Genomic DNA, 8172 nt, shown 5'->3' on the forward strand with positions numbered 1-8172 from the left:
ATCTCCTTACTCAGGGACAGGTGTTCTCAGGGGTCTGGTGACTGTGGCAGGAGTGGGCGCTGTGCTGAGGACCCGGGCAGGGGGCAGCCACTTTCAGGGCACACCTCACCGGCTCTGGCCCTCGGCCTAGGGGCCCTCTGAGTGAGGGCAGGCGGTGTCCTTGGGTTTTCCTTGAGGCAGATGAGACACTGGAGAACGCTGCCAGAGGCAGAGCCAACTGATGACACCTCACAGGAGGGACTAAGGCCAGGGACACGAGGACCCAGAGCCTGGGGACTGGAGAGCCAGGCATCCCTCATCTTAGGAGCCAGGGTGCTGTGGAGTGGCTGAGTGACAGAGCGCTGGGTGGGGGTGGCCTGGGAAGGACTGAAGGCTTCTGAGGTGAGACCTGGAGAGGGCCCTGGATGAGCACCCCCTCAGCCCACTGAGGGCCTCAGAGGGAGCCAGCCAGGCCAGCCTGACCTGATGGGTGCTGGTCGGGGTCGGAACCACTCTCTTGTTTTTGTTTTTTTAAATTTTACTTTTTATTTTTTTAGTTGTAGATGGACACAATACCTTTGTCTTATTTATCTATTTTTATGTGGTGCTGAGGATCAAACCCAGTGCCTCACACGTGCTAGGCGAGCACTACCACTGAGCCACAGCCCCACACCTGGACCAATTTCTTCTCTGCACAGTTGTCTTTCTATATCCACAGAGAATTGGTTCCGGGGCCCCCGTTGGATACCGAAATCTGCAGATGTATAAAATGTATAAATGTATAAAATGGTGTGATATTTTCCCCTTTAGATCACCTCTCGATTACTCATGATCCCTGCTGCAAGCTAAGTGCTGTGGAAGTAGCCGTCATGCTGTACGGCTCAAGGAATAAGAACCAGGAGGACTTTGGTCCTTGCTCTGTCCAGATGCAATGTGAAAAGCACATGTTTTTGATCTGCAGTTGGTTGAATCCACATGGTCCGGGAGGCAGGGGGTGGAGGCCTAGCTGTCTCCTGCAGTTGGTGGCCATCTTCTGTTTCTTGGGACCTAAGAGCATTTTGAAAATGTGACGCTGCCCTAGGTGAGTGTCGTGGTGGCTGCTGGGCTCTGGGCTCAGCCTCACACACTCGCACAGGTCCCCTGACCTCAGTGTGCTCACCTTTCCGGGGAAGGTGGAGAGATGGCGAGAGAGCTGACGTTGGGTCACTGTGGAATAAACCACTGAGCAGCGTCTGGCATGTAGTCAGTGTTTGATAAATGCCAGCCGTGGTCCTCATTATCATGAGAAGGTCCTTTCTATACCTCAGTCAGGCCAGGGAAGGTGTCAGGGGACCCTCAGCCAGGCTTGGTGGTGGCAGTAGATGGCCTGTGCCAAGGAGAGTTTGAGCAGCCAGAGCCAGTGGAGAGCGAAGGCCAAGAGGCCAAGTTGATCCAGAGCGTGGGGTCAGCAGAGCTGGGCCTCCAGGTGCCATGTGGCAGCATATGGGTGCCTCTCTTTCCTCTGTGTGGCCCCAGAGGCACATGAGCTGCCTCCCCAGCCAGCATGGCCAGCTGGTTCTCCCTGGCCTCTCCACGCCCATCCTGCTCCACCAGCCTGCTCCACGCCCAGCCTGCTCCCACGGCCCTGTGGGTGCCTTGTCTGTGCCAAAGGCAAGGGCTAAGGAGCATTTTGACCTTCAGACCTGCCTCACATCCTGGCCACTCTTGTGCCAACTTTTTGCAAGAAAGCTCAAGGAGGGGCCACTTCCTGGGCAGCAGAGTGGGGCTCGTGGGGTAAGCACCAGGAAAGGCTTCCTGGATTTCCCTCCTCAACCTGGTGGCCAGGGAAGGGGAGCCCAGCACCAGGCCTCTTATAACACTAGCTGCACTGTGGGCACTGAGGGCCCACCCCTCCGTTCCATCTTTGCTCCAGGTGGTCACCGAGCATCCCTGGTGAGTGGGCACATGTGAGCACACACATTCCCTACATTTGCAGCCCTGGACTGGGAACAGAAGAGGACCCTTCAGTCACACGTCATTCAGTGGCACAATGAGGGAACATGGCTCTTGGAGACACAAAGGATGACATTTGTTCTACTTTAGAGCCTGACAGGGAAGATCCTTGGGAAATGACAGATCACGAACAAGTGGATGGGAGGGTGGGAGAAGAAAGGACGGACAGATGGATGGTTGGATGAATAGATGGATGGACGTGTTGATGGATGAATGATGGATGGATAGACGATGTAAAGAGACAGGAACATGGCGTCTGACCTCATCCTGGGCTCCTGTTCTTTTCCAGTACTTTCGAAGCACCCGTCCTTATAACTTTGGTTTCTTTTATTGAGAAGGGTCTTGCTGTGTTACCCAGGCTGCCAACTCCTGGGCTCAGGCGACCCTCCTACCTCAGACTCTAGGTGTGCACCTGGGCTTCCTACCCCGCAGCATCCGTCTGCCACACTCCAGTGTGACTGAACAGCGGTGCCACACACTTGGCCTGTTTCCCCATCCCTGTCAAGTGAGGCCCCAAGCCCTGTGCACTGACCTCGCTTTGGTCCTCTGTCCTGTCTCTGTCCTCAGTCTGGGTGTGCAGTAGCCTCAGAGGCTCTGCCTCCAGCTCCCCACCGCCATGCCTCCACCGGCTCCTAGAAGGTGTGGGGGCCCTGTGGCTCTCAGAAGCTGAGCACCAGCTGGTTCCTAACCTGTTGGCTGACCACATGCACCTGGGGACCCCAAGGCCCTCCCTGGGTCCCAGCGGGTGAGAGTGGAGACGTCCATCAGTGGGCTGGGAGGAAGTGGCCTCAGGGTCCCTGATGTATTCTCCACAAAGAGAGGATATGACCAATGGGGAGAAGTGGGCAATGGAGAAAGCCCAAACAAAGGGCTGGGCAGCCCCTGGGCAGGCCTGTGGGACAAAGAGCTTGCGTGAGGAGGTGGAAATGTGGAAAGGCCTCCCTCCCACAGGGAGACTCTGCCTTGGCCCCAGGCAGAAGGGAAATGCAGGCTCTCAGGCCAGGCGTGAGAGACAGTTCCTCAGTGACATTTGCCAGCACCTCCCATTGTTGTGGAGTTTTGGAGAGTGTCCTCAAGGGCCCTCTTCCTACTCTGCCATGACCTCTGACCCTGCTTGTCAGCTCAGGCAGCTAAAGCAAAATACCTTTAGCTCTCTCAGCTCTAGAGGCTGAGACGTCTGACTTCAAGGTGCCACAGATTCAGTCCTGGGCGGGGGCTCTCTTCCTGGCTGCCTCCTCCCTGTGTCCTCATGTAGTGGAGAGAGCTCTGGTCCCTCTTCTTAGGAGGCTCCTAATCCCATCACGGGGGTCCCACCCTCGTGACCTCATCTCGACCTTATTACCTCCCGAAGCCCCAATTTTAATACCAATACATGGAGCATTGGGGAATCAACATGAATTTGGGGAGCCCAAGCATTCAGTTTAGAATACTCCTCCATAGAATCTCCCCTAAGCCACCCCCAAAACTGGATTGGGTGTCCCTGCTCTGTGCTGTGACCCCCATGTACTGTGACTGCCTGTTACATTCACCTCCCCACCTCTTGGGGTCAGGGCCCGGCACCCAGGGGCTCACTCAGGCAGATGGATGGGGGACGAGTGAGCAATTGCCTGCGCAGAAAGGGAAGCGCCCTGCTCACGTCTGCCCGCTCCCTGGGCTCAGCTCCTGGGGCTCCTCCTCTGCCTCCTGCATTTGTGGGGGACGCAGCAGGAAGGACATTCCTGAGACCCACTTTCTGTTCAGCGGCGGACAAGAGTGTTAGTGGCTTAGACAAGTGGTTCTTTGGGACCTTATTTTTGGAGGGGAAAAGAAAGAGGGGGCTCAAGCCTTAACCAGCCAGTGAGTCGAAGAAGAAAGCTCTGTGCTAAAGGCCCGTGGCCCTGGCCTCCCGTTAGCAATCAGCCTCATTTTGTGAGCACCTACTCGGTGCCACGGCTGTGCTAGTAGCTTTCCTTCCACTAAATCGTTAAACCCTTAGGCGGCCTCTGCAGCAGATGTCATTACCGCCATCAGCAGCAACAGGTCCATTTCACAGATGAGAACCCCGAGGCACAAAGAGCTTGGACCTCGGGCTGGGGATGTGGCTCAAGCGGTAGCGCGCTCGCCTGGCATGCATGCGGCCCGGGTTCGATCCTCAGCACCACATACCAACAAAGATGTTGTGTCCGCCGAGAACTAAGAAATAAATATTAAAATTCTCTCTCTCTCTCTCTCTCTAAAAAAAAAAAAAAAAAAAAAAAGAGCTTGGACCTCCTGTCGGGAAAGACCCACATCAGATCCTCCGATCCAGAGCCACTGCCTGTGGGGCCTGGGCTGCATTTTCTCGGCTCTCTCTCTGCTCTCCCAGATGCTCCCCACATGCACCTGGGAAATGCCTAGAAGGCAGAGGCAGCAGGGTTGGCACATGCCGACCGGGAGACCAACAGTGGGTCTTAGGAGGAACGGGGCCTGTTAGCACAATCAGGGCTCTGGCTGGGCTGGCAGGAAGTAGCCCACTCTGCACCTGTAGAAGGAGAGCCTCTTGGTGTTTGTTAAAAGGTGCACACAGGCCTGTAATCCCAGTGACTCGGAGCCTGAGGCGGAGGACCAAGTTCGAGGCCAGCCTGGGCAACCTAGTGAGATCCTGTCTCAAAATAAAAAACAGAAAGGGCTGGGGGTGTAGCCTAGAGGTAGAGCATCCCTGGGTTCAATCCCCAGCCTGGGGGGGGGGGGCGCTGGGGTGGATGATGCAGGCCTGTAAGAGCGTCGGATTTGGTTACCTGCAAGTAGCCAAGCAGTGGCTTCGGGGAGTGGGCTTGGGGACCAATGAGGCATGATGTAGGACACACTGTTTCATGGTGAGATTTCCAGTGGCGTTGGTATTTTTTTAAATATTTTATTTTTTAGTTGTAGATGGACACAATATCTTTATTTTCTTTTTATGTGGTGCTGAGGATTGAACCCAGGGCCTCGCACGAGCTAGCCGAGGCTCTACCATGAGCCACAAACCCAGGCTGGCATTGGTATTTTTAACCAAAATCATATCTTAGAAAAAGGCATCTGAAGTCCAAGGCCCTTCCTCCGCTTAGAGATCTGTACATTTCTTTCTTCTCCCTCCCCTCTCCCTTCCCCCTCCACTACTTCTACTTCCACCTCATTTTTTTTCCTTTTTCCAGGAAGAAAAAATGTTAGACATCCTGATGCAGCACAGAGTCTGGAGTGGAGGCTTGGGTGTCTTGGGCATGGAGGTGGACAGGCTCCCCTTCCACAGCGTCCACGCTGAGATGATCAGAAGCTGGTGGACACCACCAAAGCGCATGTGTGGCCCTTAATGTCACATGCATGCCAAGTTCCTCCCCAGTGGCCTTGCCTGCATCCAGAGTTCCCCGAGACCCCCAGCTTCTTCCCACGGCAGCCTTGCAGGTCAACGCTGTCCTGGGCGAGCCACAAGCTCACCACGGGCCCAGGAAGCTGCAAGTCCGCTTCCCAGGAGGGGGTAGTACCAGGAGGGACATTTATCTGGGCTGCCAGTCTCTGCTTTGGTTCCTGGTACCCTGGCACATTCTCTCAACCCTCCTCCACACCGGCTGCTCCAAGCTCCCATGCCAAGTCCACCCAGAGAAGCTTCTTGCCTGTCATTTAGGAGGACCCCAGTGAATGACTGATTGCTTTGGGGTTTTAGGGAAGGATTACTCACCACCCACCCAAATATTTATAATTTTAAAATGCTCTCTTTCAAATAGCATTTTGTTTACTCAGGCAAGAGATTCCTCCAGCCATCACCTCCCAGGTTGTCTTGTCCCCTTCACCCCTGACACTGCCACCTCCTCCCCACCTCCTCACCCCCACCCCTGAGCGGGGCCCCTCGGCCTCCCTGCACTGTAGGGCATTTCACCCCTGGAGCCCAAGGGTGCTCAGGGCCCAGGGCGCAGGCCTGTCAGAGTCCTCCTGGACAGCTCTCATCAGCCCACCCTACCCTTCTCTCAACTCCAGCTGCACATTTTCCAACAAAGTCAGAAACTGAGTCACCAACCATATCCCATTATACTCTCGCATCTTGGACCAGGACAGCTTGTTGTGTGGGACCCTGCTGAGTGACACTGACTCATTCAGATTGGGGGGAGGGGCATCCGGCCACCAATGAGGCCTCCCAGTGTTTGTTGGGCCTGTTTGATTTCATTTTATTCAATATGCTGGTTTGATACTTTAACGTGCATTCATCGTGGGGAAGGGACTAACCCTCCTTTTTTTTTTTTACAGACTTGACACTCCTGTAAAACACAGGTAGACAGGGAATGGGTGGGGGGTAACTTCCAGTTCTCTCCATACAGCGTATCTGGGCGGAAGTAGTTGGGGTGGGGTCTCTGTCCAGACCTCCTTTGTCATTCTGCAGGGGTTCTACCTACAGGGTCTTGGCTCTTGCTGGTGTGGCATCAGGCGATGCACCCAGAATAGGCACTCAGTCCCCACCTGTGACCTCACAGCTCTCTGTGAACCCACACCAAATTCCCTGGCCACCTTTCCTCCAGTTATAATTTTTGTCCTTGATTTGGGACATAGAGTTCCATGTTATGGGGGGCGGGGTGGGAGGCTCTGATGAAGATGGTACCCTGACATTTTTGAAATCTTGATGGCTATAAGAGGAAAAGATGCCCATGTTCTTCTGAATCACATTTTGGGGGAAGACACGCGTGGGCCTTTGGTTTTGCAGTAGTAATGGAATTCTATTCCAACACGGAGCAGGCTGAGGCTTAACTATGGATTAGTTTATCCTCACTGTGGGCAGAAATTTAGGAAAGAGGCTGAGACCTGGCTGAGTGAAGAGAAAACCAAGGCGTCCTAGATTCTGGATGGGGCATCCCAATGTCCCCTGCAAGGACGGGCAAGCCTAGGCTCTGCAGCAAGGGCTGAGATGTGAGGAGGGTCAGGAGGAGACCCCTTAGCAGGGTCAGCCCGAGGACCTCTGGAGCTCTGCTTTCCAAGATGCAGTTTTAAGACTTTCCCATTCCACAATATGATTCCTGCTCAGACCTTTAGTAAAGTTTCGCTTGCTTTTACTCAAACGTGTCCTAGTCTTGTCTCTATTTGAGGGAAGGCTGGTATCTATGTCTGTAATGGCAAGACAAGCATGGCTGCAGCCTGGAGAAACAGGTGACGGGGACAAGAGGCGACCTACGGGGAATGGTCCTGTAGGGTTAGAGATGGTGCCACCCAGATTTGACTTTGGTACATCTGAGCATCACTGGGCATTTTTAGGAGTGTCGTGAAGAGGGAATCCTGGTGATTGGTATACAGGATGCTCTGGCTGTTCAAAGGCAAGTTGGGGACCTGGGGACCTTGAGATATTGCATTCCATACAGCCCCTGCAGGAAGTGGGACTTGCAGGCAAGTGAGCCCTCTAAGGGCTTGGGGGTCTTTGGTCCTCTTGATGTTGTCTGACCAAGTGATGCCCAGTGCTCAGCTGGGAAAGGCATCCCTCTGGGGTCACTTCTTGCCTCCTTGCATGGGTCCTTCTCACTGCCAGCCCTACTTGGTCCAGCTCATTGCATTTGCTACTCCTGCTCACACAGGTCGCCACTGGCCCCACAATAATGTTCACTACTCTCAGGCAGGGTGGTGAAGACAGGCTTACCCGTAATTTGCATGAACTCAATAGACACCGGCCATGTGGAATGCTGTCAAAAGTAAAGAAACGGAACCTGGTCCTTTCCTCCTCTGGGCAGGTCAGACTCACCTGGTCTCCCTTCAGATCTGGGAGTCATATTTGAAGAAGTGGATTTTGTTCAAATGAAGGAACAGACAAGTAAGAGCTCAAAACCTTTAAGTGGCAGTGACTTGAAAAGAGCTGTCTGTCCAAGACTGGCCAGATTCTCACCAATTCGGCCTTCTCTTCCTCCAGTGCACAGGAGAACTACCTGTCCAGGGCTCCCTTGCAATTCAGTTAACCTGGGGCCATGTGACTGGGATCTGGCCAGTGGAACGTGAGTAACTGGATTTGACACTCCTGTAAAACACAGGTAGATAGGGAATGGGTCCGGGGTAACTTCCAGTTCTCTCTATACAGTGTACCTGGGGGAAGTAGTTGGGGTGGGGTCTCTGTCCAGACCTCCTTTGTCATTCTGCAGGGACAGGGTCTTAGCTCTTGCTGGTGTAGCATCTTCCAGACTTGGCCATGAACCTCTGTGAAGGATTTTCTTGGTGCCTTTTCTCCTGTGTGGATGGGAA

This window comes from Spermophilus citellus (assembly GCF_964194105.1).
Source record: "Spermophilus citellus genome assembly, chromosome: 4".
Lineage (NCBI taxonomy): Eukaryota > Metazoa > Chordata > Mammalia > Rodentia > Sciuridae > Spermophilus > Spermophilus citellus.